Here is a 20,281-nt window from a genome sequence, read left to right as displayed (position 1 = left end):
GCTATTTAAAACTAGTGACAGGTGTTAGGGTGGTTAGGGTTATCTGCCTGATAGGTAGGACTGAAACCAGTTTAAAGCCTGCTTCCCTATTCCAGAGCTCTGGAGTTTGTTAAGCAGAATAGCATGATCAACTGTGTCAAAAGCCTTTGCAAAATCTAGGAATACTGCACCAGTGAGTTGTCCCCATTCCATTCCACACTGGATTTCATTGCAAACTTTTAGCAGGGTAGTTACGGTGGAGTGTTTGGGACGAAAGCAAGATTGGAATTGGCTAGGGAAATTTGTCTTGGTATAGAAATCGCTTAATTGGGAGTGGACACATTTTTCCATGACTTTGGATAGAATTGGGAGAAGTGAGATTGGCCTGTAGTTTGAGACAGTGTTTTTGTCCCCACTTTTGAAGATTGGGACAACTCTGGCAGTTTTACAGGTCTTAGGGATATGGCCTGCAGACAGGATAGAGTTGACTATGGACGCAATTGGTTTGGCAATGGCTGGGGTACCAAGTCGTAGGAACCTAGATTGTAGTAAGTCGGGTCCACATTGGCTGCTTAGTTTTAGTTTGAGGAGCGCTTGTATAATCTCCTCTTCAGATACTGGGCCAAATTGAAAATTGTGGGCAGTGTTGGGAGGGGGTGGGACTATAGGGGTACTCCCAGGATGAGATTCAGGTTTGTGGTTTGGGCTGCGTTTCGCTAATAAGTTAGTGGCACACCCCACAAAGTAATCATTGAATGCATTTGCAATGTCAGTGGGGTTTGCCAGAGTAATATCCCCCTTAGTGATATTACTTGGTTGTTGATGGTTAGGAGGCTGGAATATATTGTTGATAACCTTCCAGAAGTTAGCAAGGTTTGATGTATTTTGGTGGAGATTGTCAGAGTAATATTGTGCTTTTGCATGCCTTGTTTGCCTTGTGCACATGTTCCGCATGCATCTGTAGTGATTGAGATCCTTGGTAGTGCCAGTTACTTTGTAGCTTTTCCACAAAGCATCCCTGAACTGGTAGAGTGCTATAAGGTCAGGTGTAACCCATGGAAGGTGGGCCCCCCCGTACCCTTATTTTGCGTAGTGGAGCATGGGTATCGCAGAGTTTTAAGAACTCAGATTGGAAATAGTCGAGCGCAGAATCAGGGTCGGGAATTAAATCGATTCTGTGCCATGGGCAGTTGGTAAGGTCATCCAGAAACTGTTTGGGTTAAAGTTTTTAAATGTTCTAGTGAGGAGAACTTTAGGGCTTGAATGGGGCGGTTTAATTTTCCTTACACAGTACACTATTGCATGGTCACTGAAAATATCAGGAAGGATGCCAGAGGATTGGATTCTGCTGGGGTTTGAGGAGAGAATCCAGTCTAGCAAGGAATGGTTATGCGATTTCAGGTTCATCCGTGTGGGTTGGGAAATGAGTTGCGATAGGTTAAGTGACTTGAGTTGTATCTGGATTTTGTGGTTTTTAGGGTCAAGCCAATTGAAGTTGAAATCCCCAAGAACTAGCAGCTCACTCTTCTCATTCAGAGAGGAAATGGAGCCAAGAAATTGGGTGATATCAGTCAGGGATTGTAGAGGGGCTTTAGGGTGTGGTAGATGCCAGCAAGCAAGATGGGCTTAGAAAAGGGGAGGCAGATTTTGCCAACTAGAATTTCAAAAGAGGGTGGGCTTGGTGGGCAATTTAACAGTGTAAATTGTAATGTGTCTGCAATATAAAATAACACCCCTCCTCCTCTCTTTGACCTATCTCTCCTAAAAATGGAGTATCCCTGAATGGCGATATTTGCATCAGGAGTTTTAGGGGATAGCCATGTTTCTGTAAGAACGATGGCTTTGGGTTTATGCATAAGGCACCATGCCCTTAGTTCGTCCAGTTTGGGCAGCAGGCTCTGGATGTTTATATGGGCGACAGATAGCCCTTTTTGGAATTTAAAGGTGGAATTCTCAGGGGCATGGGACAAAGCTGAAATGGGAGGACCTGGGTTAGGTTCAATATCACCTGCTAAAGAGAGTAATGGTATGAGTAGAAATTTGGGTAGTTGTTTGCAAGTTGTAAATTTGTGGTGTTTGCCATTTATATGAGCAGTGGTTGGTGTGCTGGTTTTTAGAGTTCTCCACCAACATTCAGTAGATTGTGAAAGGCTTTTGAGTAGTCCAGGGTGTATGGTGATGTTGGGTGTGGGCCAGGATGGAGGAGTTTGTAGTGGATAGATGGAGTAACATCTCCATGAGGCCAGGATAAAGAAAAAAGTTAAAATACATAGCAGGTTCATGATGCCAGAGGTAGGCAGTGCTGCAAGGAGCTGTTGTGAGCAGATTAGTGTGTGCAGACTAAACAGCAGGTGTGTGCCTGTTCCTTGTCAAATGTTTAGCTGTATTGCAATGCTAGAGTCATTCAGGGTTTCAGTGTATTGTGCAGTCAGTTTTGGGAGAGACTGCAGTGAATAAGTTGTAAAGGGGTGGGGGGTTGAAATATGCAGGTTAGCTAGCATGGGATCATAGTGTGATCTGAATAGCTTACCGTTTGTTGTCTTGAGTAAAAGAATTTGCAGAAAGATGCAGTCCCCAGTCACCTCTAGTCAAACTATAGTCTAACTATATTTATCACTTAAAAAGCTCACTTTAAATGGCTCACTGTCTAATGCCTAATGCAGTTCCTGCAAAATGCAGGAAAGGTGTTGTTATTATACAGATAAAGCAGTCACACGACCCTCCCCCTCCCCAATAAATCAGCTTGTTCCAGTTGGTCAATTAACAGCACAGAGTTAAGAGGGAAAAAAAAAAACTTTTTAAATTCAAACATACTAACTTTTATCAATGCTACAAGGCCAGAGTCAGTCGTTTACACCGGATTTGCACATCAGGAACATACCTGTGAAGAAAATGCAATTAGATCCATGTCATATCAGCTGAGGTTATTGGTCTTGCATGAAGAAAGTTAGTATATTCACTATAGTCTAACTATATTTATCACTTAAAAAGCTCACTTTAAATGGCTCACTGTCTAATGCCTAATGCAGTTCCTAGATGCAGACAGGCAGCTCCAATACATTTCTTTTAAATTCGAATTTGGTCAATTTTCAGTTGATACAGTATGTAGCATTCTAAACAACAGCGTATTTAAAATGAACAATCTGATAGAATCAGCCGTTAACTGGAGAAATAGGACAATTTATGCTTTCTAAAAGCTATTTTAATGGAAGGTAGTGGCCTACTGTACAGTATGTGATAAAATAGAGTTTAGGAAATGTGTTTGACATAATTTGCATGTTGCAATGTTTTAGTTTCTTTCATTAATGGAATCATATAAATCAGATTTGCAGTACAAATCGAAAATGTTAAATAAAAAAAACATGCTTTAAACAGAGTTTGAAAAAGTTGTTCAGGGGAAAGTTAAAACATTAATTAGAACAAAATAACCAGCACAGAGATGAGTTTAATACATTTAAGATGATAAAATTATTGTACTGCTCTATTTAAATCAGTTCTGTAGTATTACAGTAAATAATGCTGTCTGAATTTTTTTTTGGAAACTCCTGTCATTTTTAATGATTTTTTAAAAATGTACTGATCATCCCATGGTTGCTACAGCAAACCATTTAGAAAGTCATATCCACTTCCTCTTTTGAAACGAGCTCAAACACACACCTTTTAAGCTTTGCCCTTTGGCAACAAAGTATCACAAGAGATCTGTTGCTGTGTTCAAAACAGCAGACTGTCTATTACTTTGAAAGCTGGAACAATAATCTGTTACACTTTGTAATATAATATTATATATTACAGCTGCGGCTAAGCTTAATCTAAAGTGGCCGCCACCGCGGGTAATTTAAAACCCCGTTTAGACGCTGCCTTTTTTTTTCGGCGCCGCAGGCGCTTCTATTGTTCAGCGCCATTAGGCGCTGATTGGAGAACCGGCCGCGGGCGGCCAATTCCAGCCGGAAAAAAAAAAGGTGAAAAAAAATGCGGTTAAGCTTTAGATTAAGTTTAGCCGCAGCTGTAGCTGTATCGTTTCACGATGTGCAGCACAAAGTAAGAAGGCGGCCATTTAGTTAGGTACACAATCGAGATTGTACAGATATATAAAAGGAGCACCACACAATTGCCAGTTTAGGTAAGAATGTAGAATTATACATCGTCACATGCTTTACATATAATAATAAGAAAAAAACGGGGGAAGTCGTTTTGCTGCTTTAAATATGTTGTCATTTAACACAAATACTATTTTAAAAAAATGAATTAAACAATATAAAACATGCACACCCACATACCACACATTATTTTGTCTACAACTGCTTTGAAGCATTATGTACATAAAGGAAAATATACAATTATGGGTATAGACATATACTGTACACCAACCAAAATCAGAATACAAAAAATAACTGACAAAATTGTACTTTGGTTAAATAGAAATTAACTTACACGGTACAAACACTGCAAAACTCAAATAAAACATTCCTTTCTGTATTGATGACCTTATTTATCATTGTTCTTTACTACATCTGCTGTGACGCTGTTTTCCCCATTCTGGATAAGATTGTTGTCCCATTCATTGGAATAGAGCTGAAATCTTATCTAGCAGCCATTCTAGCCGCCTAGGTGACGGGCTGCCATGATCAGGGGGCAAGGCCTCCCTCACCGCTGATTGGCCTCTGACGCGGCTGGGGGACGGTAAGGGGAGGAGCAAGGGGAGGAGCTGGGGGAGTTTAAAGAACACAGCCGGGAGCGGGTGTGCTCACTCTGCTCCTGGCTACGACGGTTTTCCCACCCATCCCTTATGGTTAGAAAGGATAGCATGTGGTCAGTCTTCGGCCATTCATTTTGACAACGAGTCGAGGAAACTGTTATTGTTGTGGGCTACTGAGCAATATTGCTTGTGAATATTGTTATCTTGTACCATTTTATTTTACAGGGTGAATCCAAAATAGTTTGGATGGGCAAAAAGGACTGAAGTTCCTAAGGGAGGGGCTAGTTTCACCAATTTGCCTGTGTCGCGGCGGCAGTTGGTGGGTAAGTGCTTGTCCTTGCCAGACAGTCTCAGGGCTGATAAAGCCCGGGGGTAGAGGCAAGTGGGCGGGATCAGCTGGATGTAACTTCCAAGAGCCATTCACAGGAATGGACACCAATACATTGTTAAGTGTGTCTAGAGATGGACAAAAATTTGGGGTGATTTGAATCTGCCACAGATCGGCTTTGCCCTCTGGGATATCCGACGATCAGTCCGAAAAAGGACGATCCATAAAGACGGCTTAAATTGTCTCCTTGTTTTTGAATTTTTTTAATAGATTTGAAGCAGGGGGTTTCTGGAGCTGACCCCATTGATTACAGCTCTGGGGATCCCCTGCTACCTGAGATACACACCTCCATAGGGGGTGTTGGTATCTCTCTTCAGTTTAAATATCCTGGTCACGCGGGCCAATAGGAAGCTGTAACTGGGACATTTAAACTGCAGAGAGATACCAACAGCACCTACATTGGTCTCTGTCCCAAAAAGGTTGTCATCTGGTGAAATCAAATTTACCAAATCCAGATAGTAGCAGATTTGCTAGATAAAGGAAATTGGTCTTTGTGCACATATTGGCACATTGATTGAAAATATGGTTGAAAGATAGGCTTCAGAGAGTTGTAATAAATCTACAGATTGGACGATGGTTTTACAATAAGCGAGTGCCTCAAGGTTCAGTACTAGGGTGTAAGGATCCGTGAATCCCGCTACCCTCAGCGCGCCCCATCCTTACCTCGGCTCACGATCGGGTGCTCTGCTTTCCCCGCCTACAGCGCCATCTATCAACCTACGGACTACTGGCACAAGCGCATCACGTGCGGATATTTATACCAAACCCTTCGGTCCTGCCTCTGGGTTGCGTCTGCGCGGGGGCTTCATCAACACGTCACGTATGCGCGCTCTACGTGCACAGGTACCGCGTCACCAGCCTCTGCCTGAAAGCCTTCCGACACCTGTCTCTTGCACCAATCGCAGCAAACATTCCTGAAGCCCCTCCTCTTGCCTTGTCCTCATTGGTGCCTGTTTGCCTTATGTGCTCAGCCATTTCACTGGTTTATCTGCTGAGCATAAACCTTCCTATGAGCGAAGTGTTCACGGCTCTCTTGTCTCCAGTCTTGTCGTGTTTCCAGATCCCAGATTCTTGCTCCTGACCTTAGCGTTTCCTCCGGACTCCGCTCTTCTATTCTCCTGACCTCGGTTACGTACTACCATCCGCACCTCTCCAATACTGACCCCAACTAGCTCTTTGATGATCCGCACCGTTCCAATACTGACCTCGGCAAAGTACCATAATGATCCGCCTCTCTCCAATCCAGACCACGGCTAGTACCTTCTACGATCCGCTACTCTCCAACACTGACCTCGGCAAGTATTACTGACCATCCAGACCTCTCCTACTCTGACCCGGCTACCTCGACCAATCTGCACTCCAGGCGCGCCCACGTGGCTGTGGGTTGGTGTCTTACTCAAACCCCACCTCGGCCTCGCAGTCACTCCTTGTTTGTGGGGAGCAGTCCGTTACATAGGGCCACTGTTTTTTTTAACCAAACTAAGGAAGGTGAAAGTCTGACTTCTGAAAGTTGATTTTACTTCAGAAAAGTTGAGTATTTTCTTATTTGTTGTTTCTATTTGATTAGCTAAAATCACACAGTATGTGGTAAACATTCACATACTGGCATATGCTTATGCTTTAAAATGGACATGAAGTAAAAGGTGATACTGTGCTCATTTGTATGTCATTACCCAGAATCCCTGGCTGCACTGGAAGCACTGTATGCTAAGAAATGACGGGGAAAAGCAGGGTTGCAGACCTGTCTGAGACATGTGAATGTACTCACAGATGATATTTTAATTTGATGTAAACTATATGGAAGATGGTTTTTGTCACTTTGTTATCCACCATAACTTCCCATTCCAAAGCCAGTAAAACCAGCTGCACACTGAAGTGACACAAAAGGTTGAAACTATAACCAACCTCACACTGATGAGACCCATTAAGGTCGAAACAGCTGTCTGGTATCGCTTCTCTGCCTTTTGGCTAAGATCAAGTGTAGGGTCTGTCCTGTGAAGGATGGACCCGTGGAGATACACTTGATCCTCTGGTCATCGCTGATACAAAGTAGCCTGGGCATTTTTATTCTGGTTGCACCCCAGGTCTAGTCAACCTGGTGGGGTCCATTTTGCTGCACCTTTGGGTTGTGTTGGTTGAGTAGCAGCAACCTTCACAAGAGCACTTGGCGCCTGCACAGATAAAATTTAGCACGACTCCTATGTTTCCTGCACTGGCACTTCCCCTGGCTGGGAGGGAGCTAATATTTTTTTTTAGCCACCTGGCCTTCGGCCGGGGTGCACTCATGCACATTTTTTTTTGTTGATTCGTTTGGAGCACTTCAGCACTGCATCACACAGCGCACTGGAGAACTCGTACCATGAATTTGTTTTTGTTTTGGTGTTGGGTTATAGTCACTTACCTTTCTGCGGAGAGAGAAAGACTAAGTGCTGTTCTGCGTTCGCCACTCCTTCGAGTCAAGACTGCAGTGGATTAGTAGGCCTTCTGGCTGAACACCCTCAAGACTTGGACCCTCCTGCCAGGCCTTAAGCCGTGGAGGGAACAGGATGGACGTCGGAATCCTCGGATAAAAACGTTAAGTTTAACGTCGGGACTCTGTTTGGCCTTTTATAAATACTGTGTATTTTTGTCACATTGGAAGTAGCTTTGGGCATTTTTGTTTTTTGTTGTATACATTTAGCCATGCCCACTAGTGCTCCTTTTGCCACTTATATGAATATATATATATATATATACCACACTTATTAAGGTTATGGTGGGTTGTTCATATACTGCACCGACACACTTTATTCGAGCAAATACCCGGTATGTACCTGGCAGATACCTGGAATGCGCCGCTCCTAACCTCTGACAAGCCCCGTTGCATTTGCCTTCCCAGCCTGGGTTCATGCCTGGCTGATCGGCGGCTGATCTGTTAAATGATAATGATTAGGATTTAATAGGCTGCAATGCTTCGCGTGTCTACCAGATGGCATAAATTCATGAATTGTAAAGCAGTTTATATATATATATATACTGTGCAGTATTGCAGCCAGCGGGAATAAAATGCTTCAATCCCTGCTTGGAAAATAACTCAATGCACTCGGGCAGAAAACGGTCACAAACCTCAATACACCCGGGTATACCCGAATTCGTGGGACTAGCCAAGCTCGAATAAAGTGTGTCGCCAGTGTAATGTGAGCTTGAGATAAAAGGTGGCACTGTGTGCTCATTTGCATTTAATTTCCCAGAATTCCTTGCTGCAGTGGAAGTGCTGTGTGCTGGGCGATAATGGTGAAAGACAGGGTTGCAGACCTGTCTAAGACATGCAAATGAATATACAGTAATATTTACAGTATATATATTTATATATATATATATATATATATATATATATAATGTGGTAATGGTTGGGGTTTCTTAGAGCTTGTTGGGAATCTGTGTATTTTGTTAAAACAGAATGATGGCCTGCTCTTGCAAATGTGGCAAAAGAGTGACTGAGTTGTCCGAAAGTGTGTGTAGTGTAGCTGGTGAAATCCTAACTGATCGCGGACAAAACTGTCAAATCGTATTGCTGAAAGGTTCACTTTTATCAAGATGAATCAACATCTGATTCCTCAGAAATACTGTATACAGCCCCTGCACCCAGCATGCAAGAGGCTCAGGAGGAGTGAGCTAATTATTACTAAGATTATTACAACACTTCCAGTGCCACCACCACTCTAACACTACTAGTACTACAGCACTTAACAAAAACATACAACAATAGTCTACCTGTCTCCAGTATCAGGGCTCATGGCAGATATGTTGTCAATTAGCACAAAGAATTCTACCAGTGGTGATGCTGGTCAGTGTGTGGTATTTGCACAGCCCTTAGCTTGTTGTGTTTATTAATATATGAATGTCCAACTCCTAAACTGTTCCATCTCGCAGTAACTCACAGGTGGGAGGGGGGGGGGGGGGGCCCAAGGACATACTCCTTTTTATTCTATTATTATTTTTCTCATAACAATGATAACCCGACAACACAAAGTGTTATATCTGAAACAATGCATTTCCACCACTCCACTGGCATTAGTCTAGTAGCATTGAGTGACGGTCTGACTGTGAATGAATGTAGTAGTTTAGTAACAGCAACATTAATTAATTACCACAACCGGTCACAGAGGCTGACTGTCGGAAATAAACTAAATCTAGCTAAGCTTTACGGCTGAATTATTAGTCACCGTCTCAGACTGTTGCTACTGAGTCTGTCAGTGTCAGTATGTGCCTCCTTTCAGTAACACAGTGTGTTGTTGTTCATCTGCCAACCCATGCACCATTATCAGCCATCATCAGTATATTACCGGCATAACCAAAACATGGACACATGACACAAAGCTTGGCCTCCTGCAGACGCACTTACTAGTATTCCCTCCTACTGTCTCTGTACGTTCTCCCTACCTACCAATTAGATTGTAAGCTCCTCGGAGCAGGGACTCCTTCCTTAATGTTACTTTTACAGTATGTCTGAAGCACTTATTCCCATGATGTGTTATTTATATTTGTTATTTATATGACATGTATTACTACTGTGAAGCGCTATGTACATTTTATGGCGCTATACAAATAAAGACATACATACATACATACATACATGTAAATATGACATCATATTAGTTTAGTTGATGTAGCCGGGCTCCCCTCACTCGTATTGTTGTTGTCGGATGGGAAGGTTGCAGCAGGGCAGGGAACGCTTCGGTATATCGGAGGTTCCGCGACTTCAGGGCGTCGCCATGTTGATACTAGCGCAGGCGCAGAAGGTTGCAGCGCTGGCTAGGGAGCAGAGGTCGCGCATGCGTGGGCATAGCTGCCAAAGCCTGCGAAGGAGGAATAGTTCCTATAGGGTGGAGCGTAGGGGACTACGAGTCCCAGCAGCCACCGCGAGACCATGTGACACCAGGGAACCAACCGGGTTGTTGGAATATCGGGAGATAGGGTCGGACGGGCACGCACGTTGCTCAGAGATAGCAGGAGGAGGAAGGAGATGGAGCTCCAGGTGTGGGGAGGCACAAAGCCCCTACCTAGGCCTTATACCCCGGCCCAGTTAGGCCCTGAGTCCCCGTAGCATGAGCGGAGCTAGGGATTGGCCCTAGGCAGGTTCCAGTTTCCCTTATTGTGTCAGTTCAGAGACAAAGTAAAGAGACAGTGCATATTCAGCAGAGGTCTGGGCTCAGACCCCTCTACGGTTGCTGCAGTCATCTGGGTGGGATCGCCCCGGGTGGCTATTGCCGGTTCCAGTCACATCTGATCCTTTGTGAAGATCCTTGGCAGGCCCGGGTACTGGAGTGCCCGGCAGGTAACCATCACCAAGTGCACCAACAATTCATACTCTATTCACACGGGACACAGTGGCTGCGCAGTCACCCATATATATCCATTATCTCACTTGAGGGTGGGGGACATACTGTGGGGGTTACTGGACATGGGGTGGGATCACCGGTGAAGGTGGGAGCGTCCTGCGAGACGCAGTAGATAGTGTCTCCTCTAGGGAGGGACACCTGTTGATATATATACTGCCTTTGCAATATAGTAAAGTAATTCGTTTGTTTTATATGCTGAGTGTGTGTGGAGTGATATATGTGTGTGATATATAAGTGTCCTGCGAGGAACCACTCCCCCTCTGGTGGGGGCCATCACAGGTGGAGGCGCTGCACCACGTATAAGGTTATACATATTATTACACGTGCCCCAGGCTCTCCGTGGCGGAGGCTCAGGCCCTGCGAGCCTAGAGGTTATACAGCATATGGTAGCGGACTGTGTTTAATAGGAAACAGGGCTACATTTATTTTGACCATCTAATGGGGAACCAAACAAGCCAGTTCCAAAACCGCTGTCCGTGCTGTGCCAGGCTGCACCCGGCTTAACATCTGTGTCATAGTTGCCAATTGGCATCTGGCAATGAATGCAGGGCAGCCAGGATAGCATTGTCTGGCTTGTTGTTTGTGTATGTTCTAAACCATGGGTGCTCAACTTCAGTCCTTGAGTCCCATCACTGCTTCAGAACAGGGGGCTCAATCAGTGGCTCAGTCTGCACCTGTGCCACATGTGCTGAAGCTGGGATATCCTGGAAACCTGACCTGTTGGGGAGGGGGTGGAGGGGAGGGCGTGATGACTGGAGTTGAGCATCTCTGTCCTAAACCATAGTTACCATTCCATCTCTCAGTAACTCACAGGTGGGAGGGAGGGCCCGAGGACATCCACATTTTATGTTGCTAACAATTTGCTCATGATAATTAATAACCTGTTAGTCACACCTACCTGATGAAAGGCCTTGCAGGCATGAAACATTGTACTGTGCTGCTGCTGTTCTTAAAATGAAATTAAAATATTTTAAAATCATGCAACTGCTATAAGTTTTGCTGTGATCCATGTAAGGAGAGGTATCTGGACCATAAGTCTTGTTGAGAGGGCTATCTTTTGTGCTGTGTTTTTTGTTGATTTTCAGTCCAGTCACTAGGCAGTCTCAGACATTTTTGCATACATGTTGCATTACTGTTATATGCATTTGATAGTATATTTTCCTCAATCCGTGTTGGGATAGATAGTGCTGTCACTTCCAACGCATCAACTAGGCTGTGTCCTTTCCATTACACAGTCACTCGCTGCCACTGTCTGCAGTGGCTTGTTGTGTGTGTCCACAACACCAGCGGCATTAACAGCACCACCACAAGCATCATTATCTCATTGCCAAAGATTAAAAATGGCATTCTATTTTATTTTGACTATCTGGTGGGGGTCCAAGCAAGCCAGCCCCCAAACTGTGGCCTATGTCTGGAAGTTCAACCATATAATATCTAGGGTAGAATTCACACCCGGTACTTACTGCAGGCTGGCGGCAGTAACCATTATGTAACAAGTAATTTATTTCTTTATAAAATATTTTACCAGAAAGTAATACATTGAGAGTTACCTCTCGGTTCAAGAATGTCCTGGGCACGGAGTTATGATGACAAATACGGTTATATTAAGTGAGGAGGGTTATACATTATATACAGTATAAATACGTTGCATGCACAGTAAGAGATAATATATGTATAGCCATGCATAATAATGGTATATTACTTTTCTCTCTGTTGGCAGTAAGTCCTGATAAGTACGGGTATGCCAGCAGTAGTTATGGAGGTTTTCCCTCACACCATGGTGAGGTGCCCTATGTATGGAGGGGAGTGGCTGTATGCTCTGAGTCCCTGGATAGTGACATCAGGGATGCGCCTGCCTCCTGAAGTATATAAGGCACAACACAGTTAGTGATAGTGTGTTCCAGCAGCTGTGGAAAGTTGTTGGGAAGTTGTGCTTTCCTGCAAAGGGATTGTAGGAACACTTTGTGACCCTAGTGACGTAACTAGCGGTCCAGGTTGACCAATCAGCCTGTCTAAGCCACTCTGTGTCCAGGGACCTGGCACAGAGAGGACTCTCTAGGAGAAGAGGGAATCCCACTTCAATTCGGGAGGGCGTAACTGGCGAAGGGACAGCACGGAGAGATGTGCGGCTAGAGCCGGCAGCTGCATGGGGCAGTCTGCTACATCACCGTCTACAATAAAGATGACCTTGTTAACGATACCCCCACTGTGTGAGTGTTAAATTACTCAGCAGTGGATGGCACCACCAAGAAGGAGTTCCTCACCAGGACCATCTCCCTGCGGAAGCACAGATCCTGATGAGGTGGAGGCGCTGCACATGATGTAAGTTGAACTCGCACCCACTACCTCAGCTACCTGTCCTGCTGGAAATCCCCTAATACCATCAAGTGGGAGACTCAGGAGTCCAGTTGCCTACAGGTGCACCACCAAACACAAACACATAATGGGGGGTTGGTTGTTAGAGTACCCGGGCCAATGTGAGATTGGGGGGGGGAAACCCGTTACATATGTTATAGGCGTATGTAACAGTTACAGACCAGTAAGTTGGCAAATGTAACAGTGCTTGGCTTGTTTAACATGAGTATGTCCTTAAACGAGTTACTGTTCCATCTCATGTTTGTATTTGCATCTCTCAGTAACGCAATAATTAATAAATAATTCCTATTTATTATACTGTGGAAAACACTCTTGTTTTGATAGTTACACGTGTGATTTACTGACCCGGCTACGGCTGCTGCAGTGCCACTCCCTATAATCATATGTATTTGTTTGCCCAACATTTTTTTTAAATAATGAGTGATGGGAGGAATTGCAGAAATCTCTCTCCTATGTTGGATAGAGCTCTCTCACAATGGAGGAGCATGAAATGAAAGGACATTCAATGTCCTGGAATAGGGACTCTCAGTCTGGCATGAGACAGAAAAGACCTGGGATTTGCTCTACTCCTGTTCCCCCCAGAGTACAAACAGGTGCTGCAAAGTTGCTTCCATTACCCTTTCTCCCCGTCCCCAGTGTCACTTGTGATGTTGGTCCCCCAACTTTTGGGCAGTAAGATTACTGGACAGTGAACATTGGCCACCAGTGATGTTCCTGCTCCTAGCATCAGCCAAGCTGGCTATGTAAGACTGGGAAGCAGTAGGGGAGGTCACAATGAACATTGCAGAGTTGTTCCAGGTACCCATTCCCAGTCCACTGGATTGGTTTAGGGTTTGTCTGCCTTCCAGTGGACGTCACAGGCGTGTGGACGCAGTAAACCCCCATTTGGATTATTTTTATTTTAACATCCTTCCTTTACCTTCTTTATTCAGTGCCCGGTATATTCCAGTTACAATGCACTTGTTATTTATCGGCTTATTTGATTCTTTTTTTATGTGGATCTCTTTTTCCCATTTGTTCGTTAAAAAATAGAATTCCATTAACACTGATTAATTGACTGCTTAATTAATCAACTGCTACAATAGCCACCAATATAACAAGGCCCATCCCTAGGATTATGTGCTGCCCTTAGGCAAGCACTAATAACGATGCCACACCCCGCACCAAAAATAATTCCCCCCCCCCAAAAAAAAACATTTTCCCCAATTTTGTTTAAGCAAATTTGTTTTCCTCCTGTGTAGGAAGCAGAGGGTTTCCGGGGCTGAACTGCATTCATTTCTGCTCCGGGGTCCCCTACTTTGTTAGATACTTATCTTCTTAAGGGGTGCCAGTACCTCCTGCTCAGGCTTAGCTGTCCCATCACATGGACCAATAGGAAGCTGCAATGTCATAGGTGACTTGCTATTGGCCCATGTCCCTGGGGACTTTAAACCTGAGCAGGAGATACTTGCACCCCCTATGGAGGTGCAAGTATCTAAGGAAGAAAGGGGTCCCCGGAGCTGAAATTAATTTGGTTCAGCTCCGGAGATGCCCCACTTTAATACTACTTTTAAAAAAATATTAAATTACATTTTTAAAAAAGAAGAGCAGCAGTGTTTCTTCCTTTTCCCTCATGCCTCCCCCCGGGTCCTGCCGCCCCTAGGTGGTGCCTTTCTCGAGGTATTCCTAGGGACGGGCCTTTATACTGCACCGACACACTTTATTCGAGCAAATACCCGGTATGTACCTGGCAGATACCTGGAATGCGCCACTCCTCACCTCTGACAAGCCCCGTTGCATTTGCCTTCCCAGCCTGGGTTCATGCCTGGCTGATGGGCGGCTGATCTGTTAAATGATAATGATTAGGATTTAATAGGCTGCAATGCTTCGCGTGTCTACCAGATGGCATAAATTCATGAATTGTAATGCAGTATATATATATATACTGTGCAGTATTGCAGCCAGCGGGAATAAAATGCTTCAATCCCTGCTTGGAAAATAACTCAATGCACTCGGGCAGAAAACAGTCACAAACCTCAATACACCCGGGTACACCCGAATTCGTGGGACTAGCCAAGCTCGAATAAAGTGTGTCGCCAGTGTATAACATCTACGTTGGGTATTTTGTCCCATGACTGGTGGTGGCACTTTACACAGACCGGAAGGACTCAGTCAGAGAACGAGAAAATATCATCAAAATTCAATGTAATCCTTCATGATAAATCTCATGTCAGACTCCTACATAATATGATTTCAGAAATCAAATAAATATATCGAGAGTAATTAATGGTCATAATAATTTGAGTGTCAGTGGTCATTAATAGCAGACAGGTATTATGATTCGTCCTCATAATTAATAATAACATCAAAACATATTGTTTTCATAATTTCAAATGTAACGCAGGTGGAACTTGTTTTTTTTTTCTTTTTCTTCTTTGGTTTTTAACATAATCGACGACTAATACTACAGTATTACTCCAGTGTCTTTGTAGTACATTAACTATCTGGTGGTAATTATAGATATTAAAAATGTCAATAACTGAATGCCATTAAAATGCAATTAGACATGTTGCATTTAATTGGATAAAAGGCTACATTAACACAGTATTTCAATAGAAAAAACGGATTCGTGTAGTATGTAATGATGAGTCATAATTAGTAAATATGTATGTGATGGATGATTGAAATTACTGCAAATTGTTGTTATTTATTTTTTTTGTTTATTTTTTGTGGGGTATTTACAGTAAAATGAATTTATTTTTTGTGTTTTAAAAAAACCTAAATGTATTTTACTTTGAAAAAATAAATAAGAGAACTGAGGAGGGTATGTTGAGTAACAGAAACACCTCAAAACATCAAAAACAGCTGTTTTGTCTCTCTTTCTCTCCCTACTCCTAAATTCTTTTTTTTTATTTATCTCTGGAGTGGCAATATAAATACTTTCAGTTTTCAAATTCTGTGCAATGGTTTCCGTTGGATTTCGGGCGCGGGTTCCGCAGAAGCTCGCCTCTCAACCGCACCGTCGGATTGCACTCGGGTTTAAGATAACTGTAGGAGATTTGTTCATAGGGTTTTTGACCAAGAGATGTTTTTAAGAGAAAATATAGGCTTTTTATATGCCACCATGTTCAAAACAGAAACAGCTTATTGTCACGGGAGACCAGGCATTTAAACCTTTTTACCAGGATCATACATTGAGCAAAACAGGTAAAGTGAAATAAATTGTAAATTTATTCACATGAAAAGGCATACACACAATGATACACAAACTACATAAGAAGAGACACACTTACATGGGAATTGGGGTAAAAAAAACTAGACTTTCCTAGCTAAATGGCACTCTAAACAAGTCTTTAGTTGACCGGGACTTAGTTCGAAATGGCCTGGAACCCAAATCAGCATGACATTGCAGATGCCACCACTCCCTTCTCTCCGGAGGACTTGCTTTTGCTTGACCGGGATTTAGCTCCAAACGTCCTGGAACTAAAATCGGCTTGAAATCACAGCCGCGAACGCTATATTCATTTTTGAAAACTAGTTCCCAAAAAGCTTGACTTAGAAAATATTCTGGGTTGGTTTTTCTGAAGCTGGTGCTCTGCTATTCTCGCAGAGGCATATGTTTCCACTTTCAAAAACCCTGCCTCTGTTCTGGTGCTTGAGAATCTCCTTGTTGTTTGGCTTGAGCTGAACTTGAAGACACACTTGTCTTGAGCTCTGCCAAAAGATAGCAGAGCTGCTTTCAAGACACAGGGAAACCTTCAAAAACCTGTATGCTGACCAACCCTGGAGACAAGGGAGCTGAAGCAGGGACAGTGAAGATTTTCCCTCCAAACCACAAGGAATAGATAAGACTTTCATTCTTAAAAGACTGCTTATATCTGCTTATTGCATGCTATGTGTTTGGGGTTGGGAGAATTGCTTAACTAACGGAGATGTGAATTAATTGCATAGGAGTTCACTAGAAATACTCCCAGGTGGATAGAAGCTTTGTTCCCCCCCCCTGTGGTTGGATATTTTCCAGATGAAAAGGAAAAGGCACAATAAATCCTTATTATAATTTCACATTATAAACGACTCCAAGTGGGTACCTCTGTGAACGTCCGTCTACATATGGTGTCCGAGGTGGGACAAGAGGTGTCTTTGTAGTTAAAAAGGACCGGAGAGTTTTATGTGAATTTTTTTTTATGCTTTTTGCCTACAAACAAGTCTGAGAAACTTAGAAAAAAAAAAAAAAAAAAACCCTCATGCAGCAGAGATCAGAATTAAAGGGACACACCACTGCACTGAAACTTACACTGCATTGAAACTTACAAAAACACAGATGGACTCTTTACCCCAATCCCAAGAGGAGAGAGACTGCTGAAGCAGCTTAAACTTTATTTGCCTATCACAAAGCGTAATATCGTCATTGAAATAGGGGTTTTGCCTTCCAGCCATAGTCAGGGTTCAAGAAGTGAGTCAGCCCTTAAAAGGGATAGGTGTTTGTTGTTTTCAAAAGTTTCGCTGAAGCAGTGAATACAGATGGTGACCCACGAGTGGTACTGATTTTGCAAATAAAGGTTGCCACACCGCATAGGGCTACCAGCTGTGAATGGAGTATATGCAGGAAAGTGTGAAAATTGATACAAGACTGTGCTGAAGCAAGGGAATTTTTATCAAACAAATGCTGAGTGTAAAATTGCCCAATAAAGGAAAAGGTTTTTCAAAGCCAATTGCTGAGTGTTAAGTCCACTGCAAAGAATGGTTTTTTTTCTGCAAGTAAAAAAGTATGCCTATTATCTTGGGAGCAAAACAGACACCCAAAGTGTGAAGTGTGAATGCCATAATACCCAAAGATGAGACTGAAAATTACTGAACTCAGGCAGAAAACCAAATTCTGTTGCTGAAGCGGAGGGATAGCACCTAGCAAATAAATGGTGTATAGCAAATAGACTTTTTTTACCTAGCAACTGCACAATCTTGTATACCTGATAAAAGAAAATGCATGCACAGTACTGCTGATATTCAAAAAAAAAAAAAATTACCCAGGAAAGAAAAGTCTACAGAGATGCCTGTGAGAGCTACGACCTCTACAAGCAAAATAAGCCCATCTGTAGGACTACCACAATTGGGGGTTCTAGCAAATACAGTGGCAACAGCTGCAATAGCGCCTCCTGAGGTCAGGAAGAAAATTACACCTGATAGGCTAAAAATGGAGGACAAGATGCAGCGTTCCTGTAATGAACCCTACCCCATGGAAGAGTGGCCCTTCCAGTCCAATAAAGAGGAAGACATCTCTTACGGGGAACCCGAACCGAGTCACACCCACAAAACACCCCAAGAATAGTGGGGGTGCCTGAACTCGGCACGAACAGAAAAGACTGCTCCCGTTGATGACGAATATGATCAGCAGGACACAGAGCGGGAGCAGTGGATCACCGAATATTTCTGTCAGCTAAAGCAGCTGCAAGAAAAGCCTGGCGTATATAATGAAGCTGCTAAAATTTCAAATGAAGATGAAGAACCCAATATCCCTGAAGGCACGGTGTCATCCAAATCAAAAAGGCGGAAAAAGAAAAGCGGTTCTTCACTTACCGTGGAAGTAACAGACACGTCCGCAGATCCTGTGGAGAAAATGGGGGACAGAATTGCCCTGCAGCCTAAAGAAAATTGAGAATTTGTCCCACGGTTAACCGAATATCCAGAAGGCCCAAGGCAGAAGTCGTGTACCCCAAAGAAGTGTCTGTCCGGTGCCAACAGTGAGGAATCCTCAACCAACCATCCCAGGGAAGCGGAGCCGGAACCAGTGAGTGACGATCCCTTGACCAGCCCTGAAGACGCCCTGAAAATTGCCAGTCATGACTGTGATCTACTTCGAGAACAATTGAAACTTGAGAGAGCAGATAACAAAGAGCTACAGAAAAATAACGTGAGGCTACAAAAAGATGTGCTCACAATTTACTCTTTAGCCAGGACAGAATTGGACGATCTCAAGACTGAGCTAGATACTGCAAAGGCTACTATTTCCGCCATGGATGAAAAGCAGAGCCAATCTGATAAAATGGTGGCTACGCTAGAGCGGAAGTGTGAGGAGGCACTGAAGCAGATGACAGTCTTCCAGCAAGAGGTTCACACTCTTCGCATAGAGCTGAATGCCTCACAACAGGAGATCAACAGTGTCCGGATAGAAGTGGACGTATCTCAGAAAGAGGTTCAGACACTCCGCAGAACACTGAATGCCTCACATCATGAGACCAACAGCTGCCGCACAGACCTGGAAGTTTCCAGAAAGAAACTACACAGTCTCACTGAGGAGCTGCACATTGCTAAAGAAACTATTGGTAATCTTGATACAGATCTCAAAGTCTCTCAGAAGGAGCTTCAGACCCTCAACCTAGAGAAGGAAGTCTCACGCCAGGAGATGGTCATTCTCAAAGCAGATGTGTGTAAATGGAAGGAGGACTGCAAAGAAGCCCTGAAGAATACAGAGACTGAAAAAGGAGAAAATTCAAGATTAAAAAGAGAAAACTTAAACTGAAAGAAGAAAATTTTCAGTTAACAGAAGAAGTGAAGGAAAAGTTTGACGCAGAGCACCGACTGCAGAACCAACTGCAAGGTCTGCGTACACACCTCCAGTATGCTGAGGAGAAGCACCAAACGCTACAGGAAGAAAAACTGCAGGCTGCTAAAGAGGTACAAGCGCTGAAGGAACATCTGAATACCCAGTACGTCCCCACAGAGCAGTATGAGGAGCTAAAGGCCACGCTGTATGTCTTCAGAGCATCGTTGGAAGCGGAGCTTCGATACCAGGTGACTCTGTATGAGAGGGAGCGTGAGAAGGCTCAGAAACTGGAGCAAGAGCTGGAGAGACAGAGAGACTGTTCCATTTCCTTGAGTCAGTACACCAAGGAGAAAACAGACGCAGCGGCAACCTTGACGACAAAAATTACAGAGCTCCAGAATATGAAGGAGACTCTGATACAGATTCCTCCAATACGGAAAAAGATATTGGCTCTGCCCAAGCACCAGTGTCCCACAGTAACTAATGCCCGCAAGGACAAGGGTACACTGAGAGTTGGGGACTCCACGCAACTTCAAAACAAAATTACGAAGTTTGAGCCACCAAAGAAAGCACTAGCCAAACCTACAGCTGCCCAACAGGCAACAAACAGAGGTAGGAGTGCAGAATCAAAGCCAGAAGAATCCTTAGCTGAAGAAGCTGAACTGGCGACTCCGTGGTGTGGAGAAGCTGCAGAAAGACCACTTCAAGAGCAGATAACTCTAAAGGCTAGTCCTAACTGCTCTACAACTGTTGCCATACACTTTGTCTACAAAAAGAGGAGTGCCCGACGCAACAGAATTCTCAAGACTGCGCACGTGATAAAAAGACTTTACGTGGAAAAAGTCCTCCTCGAGCGACTGAGGAGTGCTGATCTCAAGTACCTTCGGGAGGAGACAAAAATAAAATGGAGAAAGGGCTCCAATCCCAGCGGGACAGAGGGT

General features: G+C 43.7%; 1 pseudogene; it reads left to right on the top strand.

Annotated features, from left to right (window-relative positions):
- The first annotated feature begins 7,011 nt into the window (after nt 1-7,011).
- LOC142488912 (U2 spliceosomal RNA) lies at nt 7,012-7,218 on the top strand (annotated as a pseudogene).
- Nucleotides 7,219-20,281: the final 13,063 nt, after the last annotated feature.

This window comes from Ascaphus truei, chromosome 2 (assembly GCF_040206685.1).
Source record: "Ascaphus truei isolate aAscTru1 chromosome 2, aAscTru1.hap1, whole genome shotgun sequence".
Lineage (NCBI taxonomy): Eukaryota > Metazoa > Chordata > Amphibia > Anura > Ascaphidae > Ascaphus > Ascaphus truei.
The sequence above is the reverse complement of the archived record's forward strand: the minus strand, read 5'-3'. Positions and strand labels throughout refer to the sequence as shown.